This window comes from Microcebus murinus, unplaced genomic scaffold (genome assembly GCF_040939455.1).
Source record: "Microcebus murinus isolate Inina unplaced genomic scaffold, M.murinus_Inina_mat1.0 scaf051_hap2_Mmur4.0, whole genome shotgun sequence".
In the NCBI taxonomy this organism is placed as follows: Eukaryota; Metazoa; Chordata; class Mammalia; order Primates; family Cheirogaleidae; genus Microcebus; species Microcebus murinus.
Window position 1 is genome coordinate 92,796 of NW_027438997.1, and position 11,597 is coordinate 104,392.

The following is an 11,597-nucleotide window of genomic DNA, read 5'->3' on the forward strand; positions in this document are numbered from 1 at the left end:
TTCCTAATGGATGTGTATGCCCATCCCCTCCCCCCACCCGCCCGACACCCACCCGAGGAAGGGGATTCCTCTCTGTCCACTTAGGTGTCCATCCGTTCGTACCAATTTGCCGGTGAGCGCGCTCACGTGGTGCTCGTGTGTCCATTCTTGGGATACTTGGCTTACTGGAACGGGTTCCAGCTCTGGCCAGGAGAACACGAGAGGTGCCCTCTCACCGCTGCTCCTCACAGCCGAATGGCACTCCGTGGTGTCCACGCGCCACATTTTATTAATGCACTCCTGGATGGATGGGCACTCGGGTGGCTTCCACATCTTTGCGATTGTGAATTGTGCCCTAACTGTAACCCTAACCCTTACCCAGCCCGTCTCCTCTGCCCCTGCCTGACTCGCTCCTCCCCGGCCAGGCCCGTCACTGTCCTGGGCCCCCGCCTGACCGGCTCCTTCCCGCCCGGCCTGTCACCGTCCTCTGCCCCTGCCTGACATGCTCCTTCCCGCCCGGCCTCTCACCGTCCTCGGCCCCTGCCTGACCGGCTGGCTCCTCCGTCGCCTGGGCCTTCCAAGGGCTTGGTGTGGACGCTGCTTCCAGGAAGCCCTCCAGAAACCCGGCAGCAGGGTGGCCGCAGCAGTCTCCAGCAGCCGTCCCTAAGGCGCTTGTGCGGGGGAACGTGCCCCCCCCCGCTGTGCCCCCTCCCCCCCCCCCCCCGCTGTGCCGTGGGGGGGCCCAGCCTGGTGTCTTGCCTGAGGCCCTGGGGCTGCCGCTCCCCGCAAGGGGAGAGCCCCGGAGGTGGGGACCGCCTCCTGATGGGGACGTACACGCAGCTCTCCACGTCGGATTCCGGGGCTCTCTGTCCTGCCCGAAGGCCCAGCTGGCCTGCGGGTCCTTAGAGTGGCAAAAACATCCGAAAACTGAGACTGAGGGTCCCGTGGGTGTCTGCACTTTTGTGCTGGGCACCCCAGGGAGGCCCGGGGGCTGGCTGGACAACGTGGTCTGCTGGGCGGGGGGTTTGGAGGAGCAACCGATGCCCTTTGCACTTTGGGTAGCAAGGGTCTGAGGTGTCTCTGAGCCCTGTGCCATGTCGGTGGAGGGGTGGGGGCGGGGGGTGGGGGGGAAGAGGAGGAGGAGGAGGTGGGAAGGGCCGGGGCCTGCAGTCCTGTTCCCGGGGTGGCACGGCAAGTGGCTTCTTCCACAGGCTGCTTGGCCTGGGCTCCCTGCACCTGGGCCTTTGGAGGACCGGCCCTGTGCTTGCCAACACTTCCTGCAGGGACCCAGAGCTGGGAGGTTGCGTCTCTCAGCCCTGGGTCGGGCAGAGCCCCAGCGGGCCATGCCCACAACCTCTCTCAGCACCGGTCCCCCAGAAGGCTCCTTTGGGACCAGGATTCTCTTGCGGTGACTCTAAGGTCTGGCCCCTGGATGGAGGGGCACCAGGAGTAGAGGAGCAGGAAGGGGAAGGGGGTGGCCATTCGAGGGGACACTTTGAGGCCAAGTCCCAGCTTCAGCCTGATCCTCCTGGGAACCCCGCTCTGAGACAAGGAGCCGGGCTTCGCATTCCCACAGCAGCCAGTCGTGGGCTGAGGACACCTGGGGCGTTGGGAACTCCCTGGCTTCTCCTTGGTTTAACATCTGGAGCTGCTTGGGAATTGTGCCGCCACACACACCCGAGTGCAGGTGTCTTCCGCACAGACTGCGGGCCTCGCTCTTCTGAATGCCGCTAGCTCGCCACCCACCCACGGGTGAACCTGGTCAGGGTGCTTTCTCTCGGGGGCAGACTCTGATCCGGGCGGGCTACCGGTGTCTCTGTTTGCTCGTTTCTTTCTTCCATTTCGGGAAAGGCTTCCTTGCTGGGTGTGGAAATCTCCTATGCCTTCCCTCGCCTATTCTGTCAGCTTTCAAATTCTCTTTCAGTTGCCACCCTCACAGATGGATTAGGAAACTCTTTCCGGTGCACTCATTAGTGAAATGACCTCAAGGAAGCTGGAATCCAATATCTAATGGCCGATTTTTGGCGAGTCCACACGCCAGGGTGGTCGGGGTCCAATGCAGCCCCGGCCAGGCCCAGGCCCCTTGGACTGGGCCACAGGAGGACACAGAGGAGGGTCCCGGCCCCCACGGTAGCGGTGCCGGCAGTTCTCCAAGGGCTTGGGCGTTTTCCAGAGGTGGGAGATGGAGGGGACTGATTTCTTCAGCGCCCCACAAACCACGCCACCCCACCCCACCCCACCCATGGGACACATCCCCAGAGAGAGATGCCCCATACACTCGCTCCCCTCCCCCTTGCGCTGTGCCCCAGTCCTGGCCCGGGGGAATAGGCGGCAGCCCACCCACAGGGCGGGGGGAGGGGGGCACAGCTGAAAGCGGTTGTGGGGGAGGGCGGCCCCTGGCTGGGGTCAGAGGGCGAGCGCCGGGCGCGTGCGCAGTCAGCGGCGGCGACGCGCTGGGGGTGGGCGGCGGGTAGGTGAAGGAGGCCAGGCGGGGAGAGGAGGGGGGCTGGAAGGTCTCCACCTTGGCGAGTCCAGCCGTGGAGGCGCATCTTGTGTGAGTGTGAGTGAGTGTGAGTGTGTGTGTGTGTAGAGAGAGACAGCCCCCCGCCCCGCCCCGCCCCGCCCCGCCCCGCCCATCACCCCGGTCCCTCGGAGCCCGCCGGACCCGGCCGCCGGCGAACTCAACAGGCCCGGCCCGGCGCGGGGCCTGGGGCGGGAGGCGGCGGCGGGGAAGCGCAGAGAGGCTCGGCTTCTCGAGCGGGGCAGGGGCGCCCTCCGCCGTCTAGGGCCACACCACCCTGAACGCCCCCCATCTCCTCTGGTCTCGGAAGCTAAGCAGGGTCGGGCCTCGTTAGTACTTGGATGGGAGACCGCCCGGGAATCACGGGTGCCCTAGGCGGCGGCTTTTTTTTTTTTTTTTGCCTCTCGTTCTGTCCCCTTTCTGGGAGCGCGGCGGCGGCCCGGGGTGGGGGTCACCCCCACCCTCAGCGCCCGCCGCTGTGCCTGGCGCCCCAGCCCGCACCGTGGGGCCTCCTCTTGTCCCAAGCCGCGACACCGCCGCCACGCGGCAGCACGCGTGGCATCTGGACTGTCAGGTCTCAGACCAAAGGTCTGCTCTGTGGGAACCGACACGCTGGAGGAAACCTTGAGAGTCTGAGAGGGGAGGGAGTTCCAGAAGAAGGCCAGGATGTCATTTTGAGGGAGTATGTGACCAGAACTCGTCCCGTTGCTTTTGGGGTTCTACGGGCTCCACGTAGGAATCTTTGGTGGTGGCACCTGATGTTGGGGGATCCGGAGTCACACCCAGACCTGCTCCACAGGCCTCCTTTTACTTTTCTCTTCGGATTCATTATTTTTAAAAAGTGTCTCTTACCTCTATTATTGCATTTTCTTTTTTTTTTTTTTCTTTTTTTTTTTTTTTTTTGAGACAGAGTCTCACTTTGTTGTCCAGGCTAGAGTGAGTGCCGTGGCGTCACCCTAGCTCACAGCAACCTCAAACTCCTGGGCTCGAGTGATCCTTCTGCCTCAGCCTCCCGAGTAGCTGGGACTACAGGCATGCGCCACTATGCCCGGCTAATTTTTTTTATATATATATATATATCAGTTGGCCAATCAATTTCTTTCTATTTATAGTAGAGACGGGGTCTCGCTCTTGCTCAGGCTGGTTTTGAACTCCTGACCTTGAGCAATCCACCCGCCTCGGCCTCCCAAGAGCTAGGATTACAGGCGTGAGCCACCGCGCCCGGCCTCTATTATTGCATTTTCTTTTCTCTCTCTTTTCAAGCAGATGATGGGAGTACAAGTATTCAGGTGACATGTGTTGCCCGTGCCCCCCTCCCCCCTGTGTTCTTATTCATTTACCTCTCATGTTGTATACCTCCAGCGTATTGTGGGGGTACCAATGTTAAGGTCGGGTACGTTGCCCTCTCCCAGCCTCCCCCCTCGGGTCATTAGCTTCAAGTGCGCCCATGCCCCAGTCGGTGCGCACCCACCCCATTCCTAATGGATGTGTATGCCCATCCCCTCCCCCCACCCGCCCGACACCCACCCGAGGAAGGGGATTCCTCTCTGTCCACTTAGGTGTCCATCCGTTCGTACCAATTTGCCGGTGAGCGCGCTCACGTGGTGCTCGTGTGTCCATTCTTGGGATACTTGGCTTACTGGAACGGGTTCCAGCTCTGGCCAGGAGAACACGAGAGGTGCCCTCTCACCGCTGCTCCTCACAGCCGAATGGCACTCCGTGGTGTCCACGCGCCACATTTTATTAATGCACTCCTGGATGGATGGGCACTCGGGTGGCTTCCACATCTTTGCGATTGTGAATTGTGCCCTAACTGTAACCCTAACCCTTACCCAGCCCGTCTCCTCTGCCCCTGCCTGACTCGCTCCTCCCCGGCCAGGCCCGTCACTGTCCTGGGCCCCCGCCTGACCGGCTCCTTCCCGCCCGGCCTGTCACCGTCCTCTGCCCCTGCCTGACATGCTCCTTCCCGCCCGGCCTCTCACCGTCCTCGGCCCCTGCCTGACCGGCTGGCTCCTCCGTCGCCTGGGCCTTCCAAGGGCTTGGTGTGGACGCTGCTTCCAGGAAGCCCTCCAGAAACCCGGCAGCAGGGTGGCCGCAGCAGTCTCCAGCAGCCGTCCCTAAGGCGCTTGTGCGGGGGAACGTGCCCCCCCCCGCTGTGCCCCCTCCCCCCCCCCCCCGCTGTGCCGTGGGGGGGCCCAGCCTGGTGTCTTGCCTGAGGCCCTGGGGCTGCCGCTCCCCGCAAGGGGAGAGCCCCGGAGGTGGGGACCGCCTCCTGATGGGGACGTACACGCAGCTCTCCACGTCGGATTCCGGGGCTCTCTGTCCTGCCCGAAGGCCCAGCTGGCCTGCGGGTCCTTAGAGTGGCAAAAACATCCGAAAACTGAGACTGAGGGTCCCGTGGGTGTCTGCACTTTTGTGCTGGGCACCCCAGGGAGGCCCGGGGGCTGGCTGGACAACGTGGTCTGCTGGGCGGGGGGTTTGGAGGAGCAACCGATGCCCTTTGCACTTTGGGTAGCAAGGGTCTGAGGTGTCTCTGAGCCCTGTGCCATGTCGGTGGAGGGGTGGGGGCGGGGGGTGGGGGGGAAGAGGAGGAGGAGGAGGTGGGAAGGGCCGGGGCCTGCAGTCCTGTTCCCGGGGTGGCACGGCAAGTGGCTTCTTCCACAGGCTGCTTGGCCTGGGCTCCCTGCACCTGGGCCTTTGGAGGACCGGCCCTGTGCTTGCCAACACTTCCTGCAGGGACCCAGAGCTGGGAGGTTGCGTCTCTCAGCCCTGGGTCGGGCAGAGCCCCAGCGGGCCATGCCCACAACCTCTCTCAGCACCGGTCCCCCAGAAGGCTCCTTTGGGACCAGGATTCTCTTGCGGTGACTCTAAGGTCTGGCCCCTGGATGGAGGGGCACCAGGAGTAGAGGAGCAGGAAGGGGAAGGGGGTGGCCATTCGAGGGGACACTTTGAGGCCAAGTCCCAGCTTCAGCCTGATCCTCCTGGGAACCCCGCTCTGAGACAAGGAGCCGGGCTTCGCATTCCCACAGCAGCCAGTCGTGGGCTGAGGACACCTGGGGCGTTGGGAACTCCCTGGCTTCTCCTTGGTTTAACATCTGGAGCTGCTTGGGAATTGTGCCGCCACACACACCCGAGTGCAGGTGTCTTCCGCACAGACTGCGGGCCTCGCTCTTCTGAATGCCGCTAGCTCGCCACCCACCCACGGGTGAACCTGGTCAGGGTGCTTTCTCTCGGGGGCAGACTCTGATCCGGGCGGGCTACCGGTGTCTCTGTTTGCTCGTTTCTTTCTTCCATTTCGGGAAAGGCTTCCTTGCTGGGTGTGGAAATCTCCTATGCCTTCCCTCGCCTATTCTGTCAGCTTTCAAATTCTCTTTCAGTTGCCACCCTCACAGATGGATTAGGAAACTCTTTCCGGTGCACTCATTAGTGAAATGACCTCAAGGAAGCTGGAATCCAATATCTAATGGCCGATTTTTGGCGAGTCCACACGCCAGGGTGGTCGGGGTCCAATGCAGCCCCGGCCAGGCCCAGGCCCCTTGGACTGGGCCACAGGAGGACACAGAGGAGGGTCCCGGCCCCCACGGTAGCGGTGCCGGCAGTTCTCCAAGGGCTTGGGCGTTTTCCAGAGGTGGGAGATGGAGGGGACTGATTTCTTCAGCGCCCCACAAACCACGCCACCCCACCCCACCCCACCCATGGGACACATCCCCAGAGAGAGATGCCCCATACACTCGCTCCCCTCCCCCTTGCGCTGTGCCCCAGTCCTGGCCCGGGGGAATAGGCGGCAGCCCACCCACAGGGCGGGGGGAGGGGGGCACAGCTGAAAGCGGTTGTGGGGGAGGGCGGCCCCTGGCTGGGGTCAGAGGGCGAGCGCCGGGCGCGTGCGCAGTCAGCGGCGGCGACGCGCTGGGGGTGGGCGGCGGGTAGGTGAAGGAGGCCAGGCGGGGAGAGGAGGGGGGCTGGAAGGTCTCCACCTTGGCGAGTCCAGCCGTGGAGGCGCATCTTGTGTGAGTGTGAGTGAGTGTGAGTGTGTGTGTGTGTAGAGAGAGACAGCCCCCCGCCCCGCCCCGCCCCGCCCCGCCCCGCCCATCACCCCGGTCCCTCGGAGCCCGCCGGACCCGGCCGCCGGCGAACTCAACAGGCCCGGCCCGGCGCGGGGCCTGGGGCGGGAGGCGGCGGCGGGGAAGCGCAGAGAGGCTCGGCTTCTCGAGCGGGGCAGGGGCGCCCTCCGCCGTCTAGGGCCACACCACCCTGAACGCCCCCCATCTCCTCTGGTCTCGGAAGCTAAGCAGGGTCGGGCCTCGTTAGTACTTGGATGGGAGACCGCCCGGGAATCACGGGTGCCCTAGGCGGCGGCTTTTTTTTTTTTTTTTGCCTCTCGTTCTGTCCCCTTTCTGGGAGCGCGGCGGCGGCCCGGGGTGGGGGTCACCCCCACCCTCAGCGCCCGCCGCTGTGCCTGGCGCCCCAGCCCGCACCGTGGGGCCTCCTCTTGTCCCAAGCCGCGACACCGCCGCCACGCGGCAGCACGCGTGGCATCTGGACTGTCAGGTCTCAGACCAAAGGTCTGCTCTGTGGGAACCGACACGCTGGAGGAAACCTTGAGAGTCTGAGAGGGGAGGGAGTTCCAGAAGAAGGCCAGGATGTCATTTTGAGGGAGTATGTGACCAGAACTCGTCCCGTTGCTTTTGGGGTTCTACGGGCTCCACGTAGGAATCTTTGGTGGTGGCACCTGATGTTGGGGGATCCGGAGTCACACCCAGACCTGCTCCACAGGCCTCCTTTTACTTTTCTCTTCGGATTCATTATTTTTAAAAAGTGTCTCTTACCTCTATTATTGCATTTTCTTTTTTTTTTTTTTCTTTTTTTTTTTTTTTTTTGAGACAGAGTCTCACTTTGTTGTCCAGGCTAGAGTGAGTGCCGTGGCGTCACCCTAGCTCACAGCAACCTCAAACTCCTGGGCTCGAGTGATCCTTCTGCCTCAGCCTCCCGAGTAGCTGGGACTACAGGCATGCGCCACTATGCCCGGCTAATTTTTTTTATATATATATATATATCAGTTGGCCAATCAATTTCTTTCTATTTATAGTAGAGACGGGGTCTCGCTCTTGCTCAGGCTGGTTTTGAACTCCTGACCTTGAGCAATCCACCCGCCTCGGCCTCCCAAGAGCTAGGATTACAGGCGTGAGCCACCGCGCCCGGCCTCTATTATTGCATTTTCTTTTCTCTCTCTTTTCAAGCAGATGATGGGAGTACAAGTATTCAGGTGACATGTGTTGCCCGTGCCCCCCTCCCCCCTGTGTTCTTATTCATTTACCTCTCATGTTGTATACCTCCAGCGTATTGTGGGGGTACCAATGTTAAGGTCGGGTACGTTGCCCTCTCCCAGCCTCCCCCCTCGGGTCATTAGCTTCAAGTGCGCCCATGCCCCAGTCGGTGCGCACCCACCCCATTCCTAATGGATGTGTATGCCCATCCCCTCCCCCCACCCGCCCGACACCCACCCGAGGAAGGGGATTCCTCTCTGTCCACTTAGGCGTCCATCCGTTCGTACCAATTTGCTGGTGAGCGCGCTCACGTGGTGCTCGTGTGTCCATTCTTGGGATACTTGGCTTACTGGAACGGGTTCCAGCTCTGGCCAGGAGAACACGAGAGGTGCCCTCTCACCGCTGCTCCTCACAGCCGAATGGCACTCCGTGGTGTCCACGCGCCACATTTTATTAATGCACTCCTGGATGGATGGGCACTCGGGTGGCTTCCACATCTTTGCGATTGTGAATTGTGCCCTAACTGTAACCCTAACCCTTACCCAGCCCGTCTCCTCTGCCCCTGCCTGACTCGCTCCTCCCCGGCCAGGCCCGTCACTGTCCTGGGCCCCCGCCTGACCGGCTCCTTCCCGCCCGGCCTGTCACCGTCCTCTGCCCCTGCCTGACATGCTCCTTCCCGCCCGGCCTCTCACCGTCCTCGGCCCCTGCCTGACCGGCTGGCTCCTCCGTCGCCTGGGCCTTCCAAGGGCTTGGTGTGGACGCTGCTTCCAGGAAGCCCTCCAGAAACCCGGCAGCAGGGTGGCCGCAGCAGTCTCCAGCAGCCGTCCCTAAGGCGCTTGTGCGGGGGAACGTGCCCCCCCCCGCTGTGCCCCCTCCCCCCCCCCCCCCGCTGTGCCGTGGGGGGGCCCAGCCTGGTGTCTTGCCTGAGGCCCTGGGGCTGCCGCTCCCCGCAAGGGGAGAGCCCCGGAGGTGGGGACCGCCTCCTGATGGGGACGTACACGCAGCTCTCCACGTCGGATTCCGGGGCTCTCTGTCCTGCCCGAAGGCCCAGCTGGCCTGCGGGTCCTTAGAGTGGCAAAAACATCCGAAAACTGAGACTGAGGGTCCCGTGGGTGTCTGCACTTTTGTGCTGGGCACCCCAGGGAGGCCCGGGGGCTGGCTGGACAACGTGGTCTGCTGGGCGGGGGGTTTGGAGGAGCAACCGATGCCCTTTGCACTTTGGGTAGCAAGGGTCTGAGGTGTCTCTGAGCCCTGTGCCATGTCGGTGGAGGGGTGGGGGCGGGGGGTGGGGGGGAAGAGGAGGAGGAGGAGGTGGGAAGGGCCGGGGCCTGCAGTCCTGTTCCCGGGGTGGCACGGCAAGTGGCTTCTTCCACAGGCTGCTTGGCCTGGGCTCCCTGCACCTGGGCCTTTGGAGGACCGGCCCTGTGCTTGCCAACACTTCCTGCAGGGACCCAGAGCTGGGAGGTTGCGTCTCTCAGCCCTGGGTCGGGCAGAGCCCCAGCGGGCCATGCCCACAACCTCTCTCAGCACCGGTCCCCCAGAAGGCTCCTTTGGGACCAGGATTCTCTTGCGGTGACTCTAAGGTCTGGCCCCTGGATGGAGGGGCACCAGGAGTAGAGGAGCAGGAAGGGGAAGGGGGTGGCCATTCGAGGGGACACTTTGAGGCCAAGTCCCAGCTTCAGCCTGATCCTCCTGGGAACCCCGCTCTGAGACAAGGAGCCGGGCTTCGCATTCCCACAGCAGCCAGTCGTGGGCTGAGGACACCTGGGGCGTTGGGAACTCCCTGGCTTCTCCTTGGTTTAACATCTGGAGCTGCTTGGGAATTGTGCCGCCACACACACCCGAGTGCAGGTGTCTTCCGCACAGACTGCGGGCCTCGCTCTTCTGAATGCCGCTAGCTCGCCACCCACCCACGGGTGAACCTGGTCAGGGTGCTTTCTCTCGGGGGCAGACTCTGATCCGGGCGGGCTACCGGTGTCTCTGTTTGCTCGTTTCTTTCTTCCATTTCGGGAAAGGCTTCCTTGCTGGGTGTGGAAATCTCCTATGCCTTCCCTCGCCTATTCTGTCAGCTTTCAAATTCTCTTTCAGTTGCCACCCTCACAGATGGATTAGGAAACTCTTTCCGGTGCACTCATTAGTGAAATGACCTCAAGGAAGCTGGAATCCAATATCTAATGGCCGATTTTTGGCGAGTCCACACGCCAGGGTGGTCGGGGTCCAATGCAGCCCCGGCCAGGCCCAGGCCCCTTGGACTGGGCCACAGGAGGACACAGAGGAGGGTCCCGGCCCCCACGGTAGCGGTGCCGGCAGTTCTCCAAGGGCTTGGGCGTTTTCCAGAGGTGGGAGATGGAGGGGACTGATTTCTTCAGCGCCCCACAAACCACGCCACCCCACCCCACCCCACCCATGGGACACATCCCCAGAGAGAGATGCCCCATACACTCGCTCCCCTCCCCCTTGCGCTGTGCCCCAGTCCTGGCCCGGGGGAATAGGCGGCAGCCCACCCACAGGGCGGGGGGAGGGGGGCACAGCTGAAAGCGGTTGTGGGGGAGGGCGGCCCCTGGCTGGGGTCAGAGGGCGAGCGCCGGGCGCGTGCGCAGTCAGCGGCGGCGACGCGCTGGGGGTGGGCGGCGGGTAGGTGAAGGAGGCCAGGCGGGGAGAGGAGGGGGGCTGGAAGGTCTCCACCTTGGCGAGTCCAGCCGTGGAGGCGCATCTTGTGTGAGTGTGAGTGAGTGTGAGTGTGTGTGTGTGTAGAGAGAGACAGCCCCCCGCCCCGCCCCGCCCCGCCCCGCCCCGCCCATCACCCCGGTCCCTCGGAGCCCGCCGGACCCGGCCGCCGGCGAACTCAACAGGCCCGGCCCGGCGCGGGGCCTGGGGCGGGAGGCGGCGGCGGGGAAGCGCAGAGAGGCTCGGCTTCTCGAGCGGGGCAGGGGCGCCCTCCGCCGTCTAGGGCCACACCACCCTGAACGCCCCCCATCTCCTCTGGTCTCGGAAGCTAAGCAGGGTCGGGCCTCGTTAGTACTTGGATGGGAGACCGCCCGGGAATCACGGGTGCCCTAGGCGGCGGCTTTTTTTTTTTTTTTTGCCTCTCGTTCTGTCCCCTTTCTGGGAGCGCGGCGGCGGCCCGGGGTGGGGGTCACCCCCACCCTCAGCGCCCGCCGCTGTGCCTGGCGCCCCAGCCCGCACCGTGGGGCCTCCTCTTGTCCCAAGCCGCGACACCGCCGCCACGCGGCAGCACGCGTGGCATCTGGACTGTCAGGTCTCAGACCAAAGGTCTGCTCTGTGGGAACCGACACGCTGGAGGAAACCTTGAGAGTCTGAGAGGGGAGGGAGTTCCAGAAGAAGGCCAGGATGTCATTTTGAGGGAGTATGTGACCAGAACTCGTCCCGTTGCTTTTGGGGTTCTACGGGCTCCACGTAGGAATCTTTGGTGGTGGCACCTGATGTTGGGGGATCCGGAGTCACACCCAGACCTGCTCCACAGGCCTCCTTTTACTTTTCTCTTCGGATTCATTATTTTTAAAAAGTGTCTCTTACCTCTATTATTGCATTTTCTTTTTTTTTTTTTTCTTTTTTTTTTTTTTTTTTTGAGACAGAGTCTCACTTTGTTGTCCAGGCTAGAGTGAGTGCCGTGGCGTCACCCTAGCTCACAGCAACCTCAAACTCCTGGGCTCGAGTGATCCTTCTGCCTCAGCCTCCCGAGTAGCTGGGACTACAGGCATGCGCCACTATGCCCGGCTAATTTTTTTTATATATATATATATATCAGTTGGCCAATCAATTTCTTTCTATTTATAGTAGAGACGGGGTCTCGCTCTTGCTCAGGCTGGTTT

The 11,597-nt window shown here is 62.7% G+C and overlaps 3 pseudogenes; all 3 read left to right on the top strand.

The window, feature by feature from the left end:
* Positions 1-2,759: 2,759 nt before the first annotated feature.
* LOC142869019 (uncharacterized) lies at positions 2,760-2,878 on the top strand (annotated as a pseudogene).
* Positions 2,879-6,733: 3,855 nt separating this feature from the next.
* Positions 6,734-6,852, top strand: LOC142869021 (uncharacterized; annotated as a pseudogene).
* A 3,856-nt stretch (positions 6,853-10,708) lies between these two features.
* On the top strand, positions 10,709-10,827 carry LOC142869022 (uncharacterized; annotated as a pseudogene).
* The last annotated feature ends 770 nt before the right edge of the window (positions 10,828-11,597 follow it).